Here is a 14,483-nt window from a genome sequence, read left to right as displayed (position 1 = left end):
TAAAACATCTTTGTTGTGTGGAAGCCAGCGGGCTAGGCCCAGTCACCCGGGGACGGCCAGACTCCCTGCGTGAGCCCTCTTTGGGCATTGCTTTCTCATTGCTGGGGCTGAGAGCTGGGAATGACAGCAAGATCCGACGGCAGATCCAGGTCTGCTCCGACAGCCAATGCCTAAATGATAGTGATAATATAAGAAGTCTGGCTGCAGCGCTTGTGTCCTCCCCTTCTGCCACCGCTACCCGCTGCAGAGGTGTGCTGCCGGGAAGCTCTGGGGTAAGGGTTAAAGTGCAGTTACTTGCAGCAGCAAAACCACAGGAGTCTGGTTTTGGAGACCTTTTTAATTCACTGTAAGAACACGGCTACTGAAAGTTGATACATCCAAGTGTTTAATTCTCCTTAACGTTCATTTGTATGCTGTAAAAAAAGCAAAGCATATTCAGAATATGCAAACAGGCAGAGAGCTGGTTTATTTGTTATACCGTAATGCTGTAACAAACCCGCCTCAGCTGGCGAGGACAGCAGACAAAGGAGAGCGTTTCCTGGAGAAAAGCAGAGCAGGACTATTTTGCCCATTGTGTGCTGTGCCAGTTCCCCACTTTGTTGTTTTTGCTGTTACATATCTCTCCTAGCTGGCTGCAGCTGGTGTAAATTAAATTATCTTCAGATTATTTTTATCACACCACAGGGTTCAGATAAACCACAAAAGCATGGAGAAAGAAGAAAAATTATGGGGGGGGTGGAAGCGATGTTACTGAATATTACAGTAGAGGAATAATAAGAAAAAAGTTCCTCTGGCATGGTACTGGGATGCCGCATGCATTTGTAAGAGTAGGGGTAATAAACAGGAGGAACAGACAGTCATTACATTCCTAACCAAAATTATGAATAAATTGTCATAACTGGTTATTGTTATGGAAATGTGGAGTTTGTTCAGGAAGCTGGAAGATAGGGAAAAAGAACATAAAGTATAGAGGTAGTGAAAATATTTGGGTAAAGGAAAATAACAGTGTCATAGCAAAGAGCCATTAGCAACCCATAAATGAAAAAGACCGCGTGTATGGTACTTTGAATAAAATCATCCAAGCATAGGAACTGGTGATAATGAGACTTGAAATAGCAAGGCACCTACTCAGAAAGGAATTTGGGGGACTATATGGGTGATGGCAGTCATGAAGTGAGTTAATGACTCTTCAAAAGGGAAGGAAGGAAAATCAAACCAGTGGACTTGAAGAAGGCAAGTTTCAGTGAACTCACTGCTTGAATGCAAACCCCGCTGTAGCAAATCTAAGGAAAAGTATGCTCTGGGAAGTTTGCTATTTCCTATAGAATCAACATGAAGGCCACAAACAGACTGTCGCAGTGAGAAAGCAAGCTAGCGAGAGGAGTCTGGCTAAATCTAAAAAGTTTCAATGGCTTGCACCTTTTGAAAAAAGCAGAATGTAGGTTAAATTAATAAAACTGACAACAGAGCAATTGTTGTAATATGTAGTGAAAATCCAGAAAGGTTAACCCACAACATGAGCTAAACCTTTCAAAGAGCCGTAGAGCATAACAACAAAATGCTTAGATGAAAGATGACCGGTGAAGAACTGACCTGCGCTCAGGTGGCTGAGGACACTATCAGTAGGTCACATGAGGAAGACGACAGCCTCATTTTTTTTGCTTTGTTGTTCTTCAAAATGTCAGCTGCAATCAGATGGCTTACATCATTAATTTAGCAACGTAAAAACAAATGATCAAGCTACACTACGGAAAGAAATAGAATCTATTCAACTAAGAAGCTTATGGAAGTCATGTGCCAGATAAGTTTCAGCCAACATATTTAGCGAAATGGCTAAGCAACCTCAAAGCTCTTAGCAGTTATCTTCAAGAACTCAGAAAAAGATAGCTGAGATTCTGTAAGACCAGGAAAAAGGTAACGGTGCCTACTTTAAAAAAGAAAGAAAAGGATGGGAATTGGAGGCCAGTCGGCTTTACTTTGTATCTGGCAAAAGACTGGAACAAATTATTAAGCAAATTATTTGTAAGGCCTTGGGGGATAAAATTAATAAAAACCAACAAATAACATCTCAAAAACAAATAATGGAATCTTCACTTCAGCAAGGCTTCTGATGGTGTATCATCTAATACTCTCATAAAAAGGATAGAGGAGCATTGGCTACACAAAACTTATCTGAAATGGTTAGAAAATGGCACTCAGAAGCAGTGTCAAGTGATCCACAATCAAGCAAGAAGTTTGTAGCAAGTGAGATCTCCAGATACTTCGATCCCAAGTCCTGAACTGCTTCTGTGATGCAATAGGGTAGAGAATACTTTTATCATATCTGTGGAGGATATCCTGTTCAGGTGAGAGCTGCAGGCATTTTGGAAGATATAATTAGATTCGAATAAATCATGATGCGCTGCAACAAAGATCTGAAGTAAATAGGATGTAATTCAATAAGGTGAGAAACTATCATGGATAGCTGGGAATAATTGACTGCAGAAATGGAAGCTGGAGACAAACTGTCTAAGCTGTTACTTTGCAGAAAGTCTCGGTTCACAGCAGTTCACAAATAGAAAATGAGTCAACTGTGACTTGGTGTTGCAAAAAAATGTGACTGCTTTACTGAAATTAAAAAAAAAAGACTGTCAAACACTAGAAGAGCGAAATAATCCTTCTACTCCACTAAGCTCAGAAAGGCTTTCGGTGACGAAGAGTTCTCAGTTTGGGGCACCTCCTTTTCATTAGGGAGATCTCTGCGGAGAACATAAAGAATCACCAGAGGTCTGGACAACTTGACCTTGATTCACACTCAAGTAGGACTGAAAGAAGTTCAGCTGACTGAAAAGTCAAAGGCATGTGAATGTACAGCCCAGAAAAAGATGAGAATTTGTGTAAAAAAACCAGTCTGTATGTGTACAAGAGAAGTGAACACACACACCAGCCCATCTCTCTGATAACGGGAATAATTTTTTTGCTGCATAATGAACTCTCAAGCTAAAACACTTAATCAGACTTCCTTTTTTAGCATACTTAAATCCTTATATCCTTAATATCCGATGAGGTGTAACAAAAATCCTGAATATGTAGAGCATCCATACATTGGGGGGAGGGGGGAGAAATCACTTCTTTTAAAATCCACAGATTTTATCTCCACCAGGACAAAAAAATCAATGCCAGGCCTGTCGTGCATTATCCACTATGGGGAGCTGAAGCATAATACTGCTGGACAGATGGTTATAAAGGAATCCAGTTGTGCACTTAATTGGAGTTATAAAGTCCAAGTGCATTCATTTCCATAACCCGACCCCTCCAGAACTCACGTATAAATATTTGTCTTGATTGAGGGAATTCCATTTAACCTTCTGTGAAGGATAATGGAAAGCCAAGGTCATCCAGAACAGGCATTTCCCACAACCAGTCCTTCTGCCCCTGCAGAGACCTGTTTTTATCCAAAACCAGGGAACTACTGGGTCTATCTGGGGAGGTCTGAAAATGGCCTTGAAGAATTCCTATTTAGGAGGTAATTAGGCATATCCCCATAAATAATAGGAAGAAGGTATCTAGTTCAGAATAAAACCACCAAATTTGGGGGCAGGAATGCTGGGAAAACATATTTACGCATCTATTTTAGAATATACTAGCATGCAACTTGTATGGATGGCATGGTCCCAGCAACTTTTTGTATGTTTGTATGATTCTTGTTAAATCAGAATTTCCCAAATAAAAACGCATCTGTAGTGAGAGTTTAGAACTGATCCTGCTGTGGTCTTTTTCGCCCACAGCTTATGCACTAGCATTATCCGAGGGCCCTTGCCTCAGGTCTTTGCAGTATGTTCGAGCACACTAGCCTAACATATTGATCTTACTGCTGGAATAAGCTTTAAAACCCAGAAAAGCGAGTGACTTCTTACAGCTTTAGAACTAATAGCATTGGAAGGAAATATTTAGGATTGGCTCAAGGAGTGACTTTTCTCTAGGGAGGTTTGATACCCTTAAAATCATAGAGCTGGTGCCAGACATCATAAGCCAGAGGTAAAATGGAGTAAAGTTCCCTTCAACAGGTTATTAATCAATACTTGACCTTTAAGGGAAGCACTTTTTGAATACTTATTCAGACTTTCTAGATACAAACTGTGGATAAGTTTGACATTCAGCACATTTCAAATATTCCAATTAAACAGTGACACAGCCCTAAATAAACACGCTGCCCACATAATCAAGAACAGAATATAGATAATCTATTTGATAATGTGGTTGTTCATTTCCCATATTTGGTGGTTCAGTAGTACAGAAATGAGTTGACAAGGTGCTGCTGACAGAACAAATCGATAAGAATCTGACAATGGCTGCAACTGAAGCAATAGCTTATTTTGAGCAGTATTAAGTGGAAGAAAATACACAGAAATGTTTCTAGTTTTTAAGATTGAAACATGGCCTTTGTGTTAAGTTACAGCTATAGACTGAATTACCAAATTCTTTCAGCTTTGCCTCAAAATCCAGTATTATTCTATTTTACAGAGAATAAATTGAGATCTACACTACCTGCAGTCACTCAGAACCGAGACGGAATGGAATTTAGTCCTGGATTCCTAATGAACAACTATAAAGTATTTTGACATTTTAATGAGACAGTCTATAAATGCATAACCCTAAAATCAATCTGAATTAAAAGTGAGATCATGTCTACTCAGGTTTAAAAAATTACCAACACTCTTTTTGTAGAAATGAAACAATTATTTGTTATTCTTACATATTAACGCTATATTTTAATGAGACTTTGTATGATCTTTTTGTGTGTTGCAGATTTACAAATTCAGGGCTTAATTTCCTTACTTTTGCATGATTCATTTAGCAATGTGGTTACTCTTTAGAACATTAATACCTTATAGACTTAAGGCATCATAACAACAGAAATATAAAAACCTATGAGGAATTGCTGACAAAAGAAAGCTTGTGTAACTTTCCTGAAACATGCATCCAGAGAAGCAATAGAAGGGAGTGAGATATTCTGAATGATAAAGAGCATTATAATGATCTTGTGATTTAGACACAACTCAGTAGTTGAGGACCATTTGAAAACTACAGCCAGAAGGACTCCTCTGATATATAAATGCGTAGCTCTGTAAAGTAATTTTAATTACAAGTGCAAAATCCTTTCTGCTGAGATTCTGAATGCTTAAAAAGAGCAGCAACCCTTTTGTAGCTACGCACTTTTTAGAGCTGTGATCTGTAGTTTGCAAGATGTAGCTGAAGGCATCTGCATAACACCACCAATGTGTAAAATCCTTTTCCTACCTGTCATCATGTCCTGTGCCTGTGTGATGGGAAACAATGTCCCTGTCTCCCACTAGACTCAGCATAAGACTTTTCTAGCTGTTAGGTTCCTGATGGGAATGAGATTTCCTTTCACTTTGAAACTTCTGATAATAAATTTAAATTTTTACTGTCTTTCAGCCAATTATAAGTATGTATGACTACGTATAGGTCTGCAAGCACATGAATGCATTGTGTTGGTCCTTTCTGTGTGTCGGGAAAGAGTGACTTGGCTGTTCTTGGCCTTCTTGGCCCTGTGCTGTAACATATGAATTGAGCATCAGGCTTCAAACGGCATTGCTAAACTGGCGGCGCTCAGCTCAGGAACTGGTCAGCAGAATGAAAGGAGCATCCCTTCTTTTTTGGGGTAAGGAGTGGAACGAAATAGGTATCAAAGAAGCTGCCTGCTTCTGTGAAAAGTGGATTTCATTATTTAATTAGTATTGAGCTCAGGTCTCATGGAAGAATCTGAGAGAAGGGGACATTTTGACACTTCTAAGTATCTCAGAATTTTTATATGAAATGGGACTGGAAAAATTAGGTCATTTTCATGCAAAAGCTCATAAGGATTCCATTGATCTTCTGTAGACCTGCTGTGTCATGTAAGCTATCGCTTCACTAGGTATGTAATATAAATTTCCTTGACAGTGTAAGTTTTACAGAGGTCTTATCACTGTGACTTTTAATCTTTCTCTCTTTCTTGTGTATGGTATTATGAAAAAGCAACAGTTGGGTCTAAATCTGTATCAAAATGACCAAACCATTAATCAGAGTGTGGGGAAACCAGATCAATTTTCCTTATATATCTTGCATAACTGTTGTACACATTATACATAGTACACAATGTCAGAGGTGCTCACTCACATGCTGTAGCCAATTATGTATCAGGCAATTAATGTGGACTATAACTGCACTTTCCTTGAGTTGCTCAGGTGATTATAGCTCTCTATCAAAAAGAAATAAAGTAAAATCTTTTATAGGGTCAACAATAATTTTTCCCTGGTACTTATATAGTTCCAATGCTACATTTCATGCTGCTCAGTTAGAAGATCTTTATCTTGTTTTAGCTATAAGAATCAAAATCAGCTAAGTGCGAAAATGTGTGGCAGGGAATGCTACCCTCCCATCACCACGTGCTTTGATGTTCATATACATACATTAAGTTATATATATAAAAAACCCATACAGCCATACCCACATAAACATGACGTGTATCACACATATTCTCTGATCTAGGTATCTAGAACCTTTCTGTTGCTACATCTATACACTTCTGCCTTTAAAGCCAAACATCCATAAATCCAAATGTGTTTACCTCCTTCAAAGATGCAAGAGGTGCCTAAAAGCCGCCTTCAAACACCGCTTCTGAATCTCAACATCAGCAAAGCTTCTGTAACTTCAGGCCCTCCTCTGGTAAGCTGCAATTGGTAGGCTTCATTGGGGAAGCCCAGCAGAGGTGTAAGGGCTAAGAAATTAAGTCTGTCTTTAAATGTGCAAAAGGCAGAGGAAAATAAAGCCTTCCCTATTGCCAGCATATCTCTACTCAACAGTATGAATATCTATTATGAGAATCCCTGACCTTCAAAGTAACCCCTTCACCTGCAAGTTCTGAAGAACAAGAAAATTGGAAGTTGTGTAAGAAACGGTTTTCTGAGGAAAATATCCATCATTTGCCTATTGATAAAATCTGATAGTGAAACAGACAGCTGAGCAGCAATGGCAATGGGATTCATGGTTAGCAAAGTGCAGATCTCCTTCAGGCGGCTTCAAAGAAAAGCTGAAAAATGACAAGCAACCAAGCAGTTCTAGTCTGATGAAACAGTAGTTTCCTGTGACGCAGAACTTCCAAAAATTTGAGAAGTAATAATTTACTGTGCTATGCTGCAGCTCAGTAGTTAATATACAGAATTAAAAGGACTGGTTGCAGCTTTCAGGTGGGAGAGGTGCACCCAACTCGATTTTCTTTCCACTTTTACGGTTCAGAAAGGTGAGCAATACCAAAAGCGGTTCCTCCCGCTGAGGAGGTAAGATACCCTTCTTTTTGTGCTCTTTCACCCAAACATAATTCCCTACCTAGACTGAAGGGGTGCAGAGCCCCTTCTAGAGGTACTGGTTGTACGTGGGCTGTGCCTGGGCCAGACTGCATTTTAATAATCTATGAACCTGTAAAATATACTGGCTTATCTTTTTATCTCCTGATAATAAACTTACGTGTGTGGGCACATCAGCTGCAGGGAGTTGCATCAGTCTTCTTAATAGTATTTCAGAGGGAGAGAGTTTTGTTGTTTGTTAAGGTCTTTCCCAAAGATTCATGAAGGCTAAAGGCAGTGCATGCAAAAAAACATTATTTGGCTGCAGTATAAATTCCTAGCGCAAACCAATTCTTCAGTATTGTCTGGGCTAGTGCAGCAGTCCCAAAATTCCCTGGGAGCCTTTGGTCACTTCATTCAATTTTCAAGAGTCAACTTCTTCAGCAGGATATATCTTTTCAGGAGGAGGCAACACCAGGTCAGACTGTTAAACTGTTTGTAAGCCCAGTGGTTTGTACAGCAGTCATGCTGGGCTTTAGCTGCAACATCTGCTAGACCATTTGCTATTTCTTCTTTTGTCCTTTCGCCAGTGTGGGCTGACTGATGAACGATAGCTAGTTTCTTTGGCAATTGTATGGCTTTTAACAGTTCAGTACTTTACTTACAATGAAAGTTACACACCCATGCTGCTTCCAGAACTGCCCAGCAGTGTGGCACACTCCAAATCCATACTGAGAAGTAGTATAAATATTCACAGCCTTTTCTCTGGATGTCTGGCAAGTCTTTGTGAATACTATCCATTTCACTGCCTGTGTGCTCAGCTTCAGACTGCAAGATAAAGCCTCCGCTGCCTCATTCACAGAAATTACAGAGCGAACTATAGCCTGGTGGCCATTCAGATAACAGGAGGACCCATCTACCTGTAGATCCAGATTGGTATCTAGGAACGGCACCTCTGTTAGATGCAAACAGGAAGGACTTGGTGTCAGCTACACAAGATTTCTGAAAGGTACTGGCTATTAACAAATCACCAGCATATTGTATCAAAATTGATCAATTTTTTAAACACGACATCCTGCAGATCTTTAACTAAAATTCTAGAGAAAATAGTGGGGGACCCAGGTAAGCCCTGGGGAAGCCTTGTCCACATCTGCTGTATTTTTCCCCAAGTAAATGCAAAATGGCACCAAGGGTCTGGATGGATAGGTATACAGTGCATAAGTCGATTACAGAGTACCACTTAGCATTTGCTGGAATTAATGTGATAATTGTAGAAGGATCTGGTACCCCTGGGTGAGGAACCACAACCCACTCATTTACTGCACAAAGATCTTGCACAAACCAATAAACCGATCTGCTGTCTGGTCCCAGTTTGGGTTTTCTGATCAGCAGGACAGGAGCATTGCAAGGGGACTGAAATTCTATTTTATATATGACACCCTTTTTTATATATGCCTCTTAGTGGTGCAGTGCCTGCTATGGCTTTGGTAAGCAATGGATGTTGTTGGATCAAGGGTGAGTTAGCACCTTTAGTTTAAATATGTACTGGCGTGGCTGATTTGAGCAAGCCCCTATCCGTGAGGTCCCAACCCCACAATGAAATCAATATGTCTTTTAGCTCCCCCCTGGGAACCATCCCCCCTTCCCTCCTCCCACTCAAGACCTGGGTCTCCCCTGGGAACTCCCCCCAAGCCTGGGTCCTCCTGGGAATCCCCCCAGACGCCTGGGGCTGCCCAAGCTCCTGGGCCTTACCAGGAGCCCCAGTCCCCGCATGCCTGGGTCCCCTTGCTGACCCCTATGTCCCCCCAGGTCTCATTCACCATAAACCTCTTCATGGCTGAAGCCATGTTCAGCCTGAAGCTGCACCGCATCTTCAGGGGTGACCTGGCTCTGCTGTGCCTCAGTCAGAGGGTCTGGTTGTCTGGGTCCACTGCGGAAGGGTTGGGGACAGGGGCAAGTGGGTCCTCAAACCCCCACCATATACCCCCTCTGTCCCCACAGGCACCATCACCCTACTGTTTTTCACCCAGGCTGTGGCCTTCATTGTGGGGCTGGGACTGCTCCAGGACAACTGGAGGCGAACCAGGAGTCCCAGCCCCTCCATGGGCGTCCCAGACACACTCTTAATGTATTATAAATTGTTATATATTGTTAGAAATGTCTTATTTTTATAAACTGTTATAAATGTATTTGTAAATTATTAAACATTATTAGCAAATTATTCTTTATTTAATACAAATGGATTTATTGACAGTCACCATTTATTCTAAACTTCTCTACAGTTTGGTGCTGAGACCTGCAGTGACAATTCACCCCACAGTTCCCGGCTCTGCCCCTCACTCCTGCCCCAGGACAGGATTTGCCCACCCTCTGGGCTGGGGAGGGGGTATTTACCCCCATCAGCTGCCCCACACAGAGCTCAGGGGAGGGATCTGCCCCTGGGAAGGGAGATCTACACATGGTAGGTGGTATCTGCCCCTGGGAGGGATATCTGCCCCTGGGCAGTGCACTTCCCCTGGGGGGAATATTTGCCCTTTGGGGGTGTATCTACCCCTAGTGGGAATATTTACCACTGGGGGGGGGCTACTTGCCACTGGGGGAGGGGCATCACCCCTCCTTCCTGCCCACACATTCGTCCCTCAGAGCCTGTGATCTGCCCCCCAGCCTCCATCTGCCCCCAGCCCAGCTTGGCCTAGCCCCACATTGGCCCGGCGCAGGTGCCATGGGCAGTGACCTGCGGGGACACCAGCCCCACAGGGCCCAGCCAGAAGTGCCCCCCAACCACTGCTGCCCACTCAGGGGTCCATTTACCCCCAGGCAGATTGCTTGCCCTGGAGGGGGCATTTCTCCCCCACAGCCAGGAGTGGGGCACAGACCCAGCATGGATCCCCAACATCCACAGTCCTGGGGAGGTGTCTGCCCCAAACCAGTGTTTTGCCCTGCTCACCTCACCCCAGGGCCACAATTACCACCTGAGGCCCACTGTTTCCTCCCTGTCCCCACTCTGGGGCAGTGGCTGCCAGGGAGGCAGCGCTTGAGCTCTGGGTTACCCTCACAGCTGCTGAAGGGCTGACTCCCTGCCTCACTGTGGAGAGAAATCTCTTCTCCTTCAGCCAAGTCACAGTGCAGTCTTTCCAAGGAAGTCACCAGGGGCTGGGAGGAGGTGGCCGACAGACGGTTGGAAAAGCAGGTGAAGATCACGCAGAAGGGAAGCAGAAAGTCAAAATCTCCTCCTAAAGCGCCAATCATGATTCAGGACGACAGCCTTCCTTCAGGTCCTCCCCTGCAGATCAGGATCTTACAGAGGCCTACATGCAGAGCACTTCATGTTAATGGAAACATTGAAAACAAAAGCTGCTGCCTGGGAGAGACAGTGATAAACTGAAACAACCAACCTTCTAATATCAAATCACTGAACTGAAGTTGAACTACAGTCAGGTTGTAAAGACTAAGGACTTTACAAGGAAGATGAATAACCTACTTTCTGACTTCTGTTTTTACATGCAGGTAGCATGTTTCTGCTTCGCAGTGCCACCAGAACACCAGAAGCATTGGGGACAAATAGACTGGAGATACTGTGGCCTTATGTATGAGAATGAGAAACTTCTCTAACAGAACAGCAGATGTGCTTGTCAAAATATTTTGGTTTTGTTAAGAGGCTAAAACTTTTGCCTATACAGTGGTCTGCCATGTGCCTCAATGAGTGTATAATAAATACTCATCAATCTCCGAGAAACTGTCACTCTTCCTTAAATGAAATTGACTGTCTTAAAAATGTATATACAATGTAAGTTCCACCTGTGCTCACAGTACCTTCTGACCTTTCACTGTTGTTTCTTCAGAAATTATATCAGTAGCTTACTAGAAAAATAACATCAAAAGTAGTTAACTACCCAACCACAAATACTATCTCTTATAGTCTGGTAATGAGAGCTAATTCCACTATTAGTTACTATTGTTCATTCAACTTACTGATTCCCTTTAGTGAATTTCATTATTTCTATTCTGTAGATGCTGCTTCCTTCACCTGCTGGAATCGAAGAAGAGTAGGCAGCCCCACATGACATGTCAGATTACTATAGCCTTTAACAAACAAATCACGAAGTTTTAAAAAATCTTGTTATTTTATTAACAATAAAAGATAGAAACTTCTTTTTACAAAACCTGCATTCTTTTTAAACAAGTTAAAAAAAATAGATTTAATAGTTGGAATGTTAAACTAAAAAACCAAAAACCTTTCAAGCTTAGGATTGATGATGTAATTCTTGATGACAATTTATAAAAATATTAACATACACAACAGGAACAAATTATACTGCACATTTACAATTCAGAAATTTCTGCATTTCCTGCTGAAATTTAATTGCAGGAAAGGTGTGTAACAGCCTTTTACCAGTACGGTAATGAGAGAGAGGAAACTGAGAATACTGTGCTGAAAAGAAATTTAGAAGTGAGGGAGGAAATTCTTAGCAAAAAGGTAGGGTTTTGCGTGTGTGAGAATTTGCCTGTCAAACCAGACATCATATGAAGAATCTAGTAAAAGAATAAAGGAAATTACCATACAGCTATGATCTCAGAAAAATAATCACAGACTACCTAAACAAATTTGACATTTCCATTGAAAATAATCTTTCTGTAAACTGCTTATCAAGCATGTACTGCAGCTACATGTTATAAAATCAATTTTTATTTATAGGTCTCTTCTCAAAAACCATTGAGAGATGAAATGTAAGAAATGCCCCTCTACAATTACCTGAACAATATACTTTTTAAAAACTGCTAGAATTGAGATCTGAATAAGCAGCAGCTACTTGAGATCCACTCTGATCTAAGAACACCTAAACTTGCTTTATGCAGTTGTTCATAAGTTAGGACTGTGTTCTTTATATTTCCTTTTATATAATATAAACATATATATGTTTATATTTCCTATTTATATTTCCTTTTCCTAAAGGAAAGGTTGGCCCTTTAGTTTTATTTTCCTGTGGGAACTGATACTCCCATTTGTTGGAAGGTGTACTGGGGAAGTCTTTTATCACGTGTTCTCAAACCAAACCAGTATAAAACTTTAAGTTTTACAGGTGATACTAAGCAAGAATAACTCCTGGAAATAGTCATCATGTTTTCTTTTCCTGCAGAAACTTGATGTGCCTACAGAGATGTAAGTCCCACTTTTTCCTTGTAGTATGAGTGCTCTACCTGGGAAATTTGATTGGAAAAATTACTCAGATAGCAGTTTAGTCATAATGTTATTACTGTAACTTGCACAAGTATGGAGGATGCATAAGGTGTAGTGGTTGGAACAGAAAACCAGACTGTGGGGTTTATTCCTCATCTTGCCACTGCTCACTATGTGAACCTGAAAAGTTACTTAACCTCTCAATTCAGCTTCCCCTGCATAGTGAGAGTAGACTGTGGTTTTACGTTCAGCTAAGCAAAAGTACTGACTTGCCATAGAAAACCCGTGCTGATTGTATTGCCCCATCTGTCTTCCGTTCTCCAGTTTTAAAGTACATGAGGAAATTTGCCAGAAAGGAACAAAAATTAGGTAGTTCTTGGTTTTATACAGACACCCAAACTGGAATTATTATAAAATGTAGTTTTCTTAATTATTTAACATCTCAACTCCTATGTTACTTTTCGAAGCTCAATAAAATGCTGTTGTAAAATGTGGTGCAACAATGTTATGAAGGAAGAGAAAAGAACAAATTTCAACATAAGTACCACTGGAGGAAGGAAAGGAAATAAAGGGTCATACTTCTGCTTTTGTTGAGACAGAATAGAAAAGGAAATAAATCAAGGAACTAAAGTGCAAGATAGAGAGGTGGCAGGATACTGCACTTGGCAGAGGCTCTTGACCCTCCCCGGGATGGGTTCAGAAGCCAAACATGGTTATTTCAGCAGAGGGCACCAGAACAACAAGCACGTGGTAGTAACTTTGACTTGCTCTGCCCAGTGAACATTACACCTCCGATATCCTCACAGCCTCCCAGTGGGTCTACATTCTTGTTATGCTGCAAATTCTTGTGCTTTATAATGCTTCAAAATTTTTGTCACACTTAGAGAGAGATGTTGCTGAAAGACCTTGGGAGCTCTGGGATTAAAGCAAACCAGGCAATTCCATCTAAGCAAAAAGGCAGTAAGGAGTACCATGAGAATCTGTGGCACATGCTATAAGGTTATCATACTGCATCTCTATATATCAGTGGGACAAGGAGGATAGCAGGACAGAACAGTTAAGTAAAACTTCTAATAACAAGTAATCAAAGTGAAGTTTTTTACCCTCTTTATAGTTGTTTTTTTTTTTCACAGCAACTGCAGCCACAGGGTATACTTATATAGATTTTTTTTGCATTCCTAGCATCCTGAAAACACACGTTAATATCCGACTGATACTCTGCAAACCTATTATGTATAGCATCAAATAACTGCAAAAAGTTTTACAAATTTTTAAACAGATCTGATAATGTTTGTTGGGTTATATAGCACTATTCGCTTGTGCAAAGTGAGTGGTCGAGAGAGAAGTATTCACGGAGGAATATTAATTTTACACTTAGGCACTTCACGTTCCTTTACATCATTCGGGCTTCTGCTGTATAAAGGAGACCTAAACCTTCTATGTTATGGTCGAAATACTGAGCATGTCCCTCCACAGTGGAAGACTTTATTTTGCTATCACCTTCTTATTATTTTAAAATAAGCATATATAGTTTTAAAAGTTGTATCTGAATTACATGGGCTTGGATGATATTCAGACTACTCTTTAATGAGTATTGGGCTTTTTTGAAATTATTATGTTAGATGGATATGCTTCAGTCTTCTGGTTTTGTCAGTGGAATGACATACAAGTACAGAAATTTTAGGTTTTGTTAACAAGGTGGTCAAGCACACAAAAGTGCTAAAGATTTTCTTTTTTGTTATCTTTTGGTTTATATGATATATGCAAGAATCTTGGCTGTGTGAAATAACAAGGACATTTTTTAAATGCATGCAGCCAGCTGGAAAGATATTTAATTCTTGCCTTTCATTCTGATATCACAGGTTTCAAAATGAGAAATTTTCCATTATTAACAGCTTTACAGGTCATGTAGATAACTGAAATAGCAAACTGAAACATTGCCAATGCATTAAAAAAAATCTTTTTATGAAGACAGC

The sequence above is a fragment of the Phalacrocorax aristotelis genome, chromosome 6, assembly GCF_949628215.1.
Source record: "Phalacrocorax aristotelis chromosome 6, bGulAri2.1, whole genome shotgun sequence".
Taxonomy (NCBI): Eukaryota; Metazoa; Chordata; class Aves; order Suliformes; family Phalacrocoracidae; genus Phalacrocorax; species Phalacrocorax aristotelis.
Note: the sequence above shows the minus strand (reverse complement) of the source record.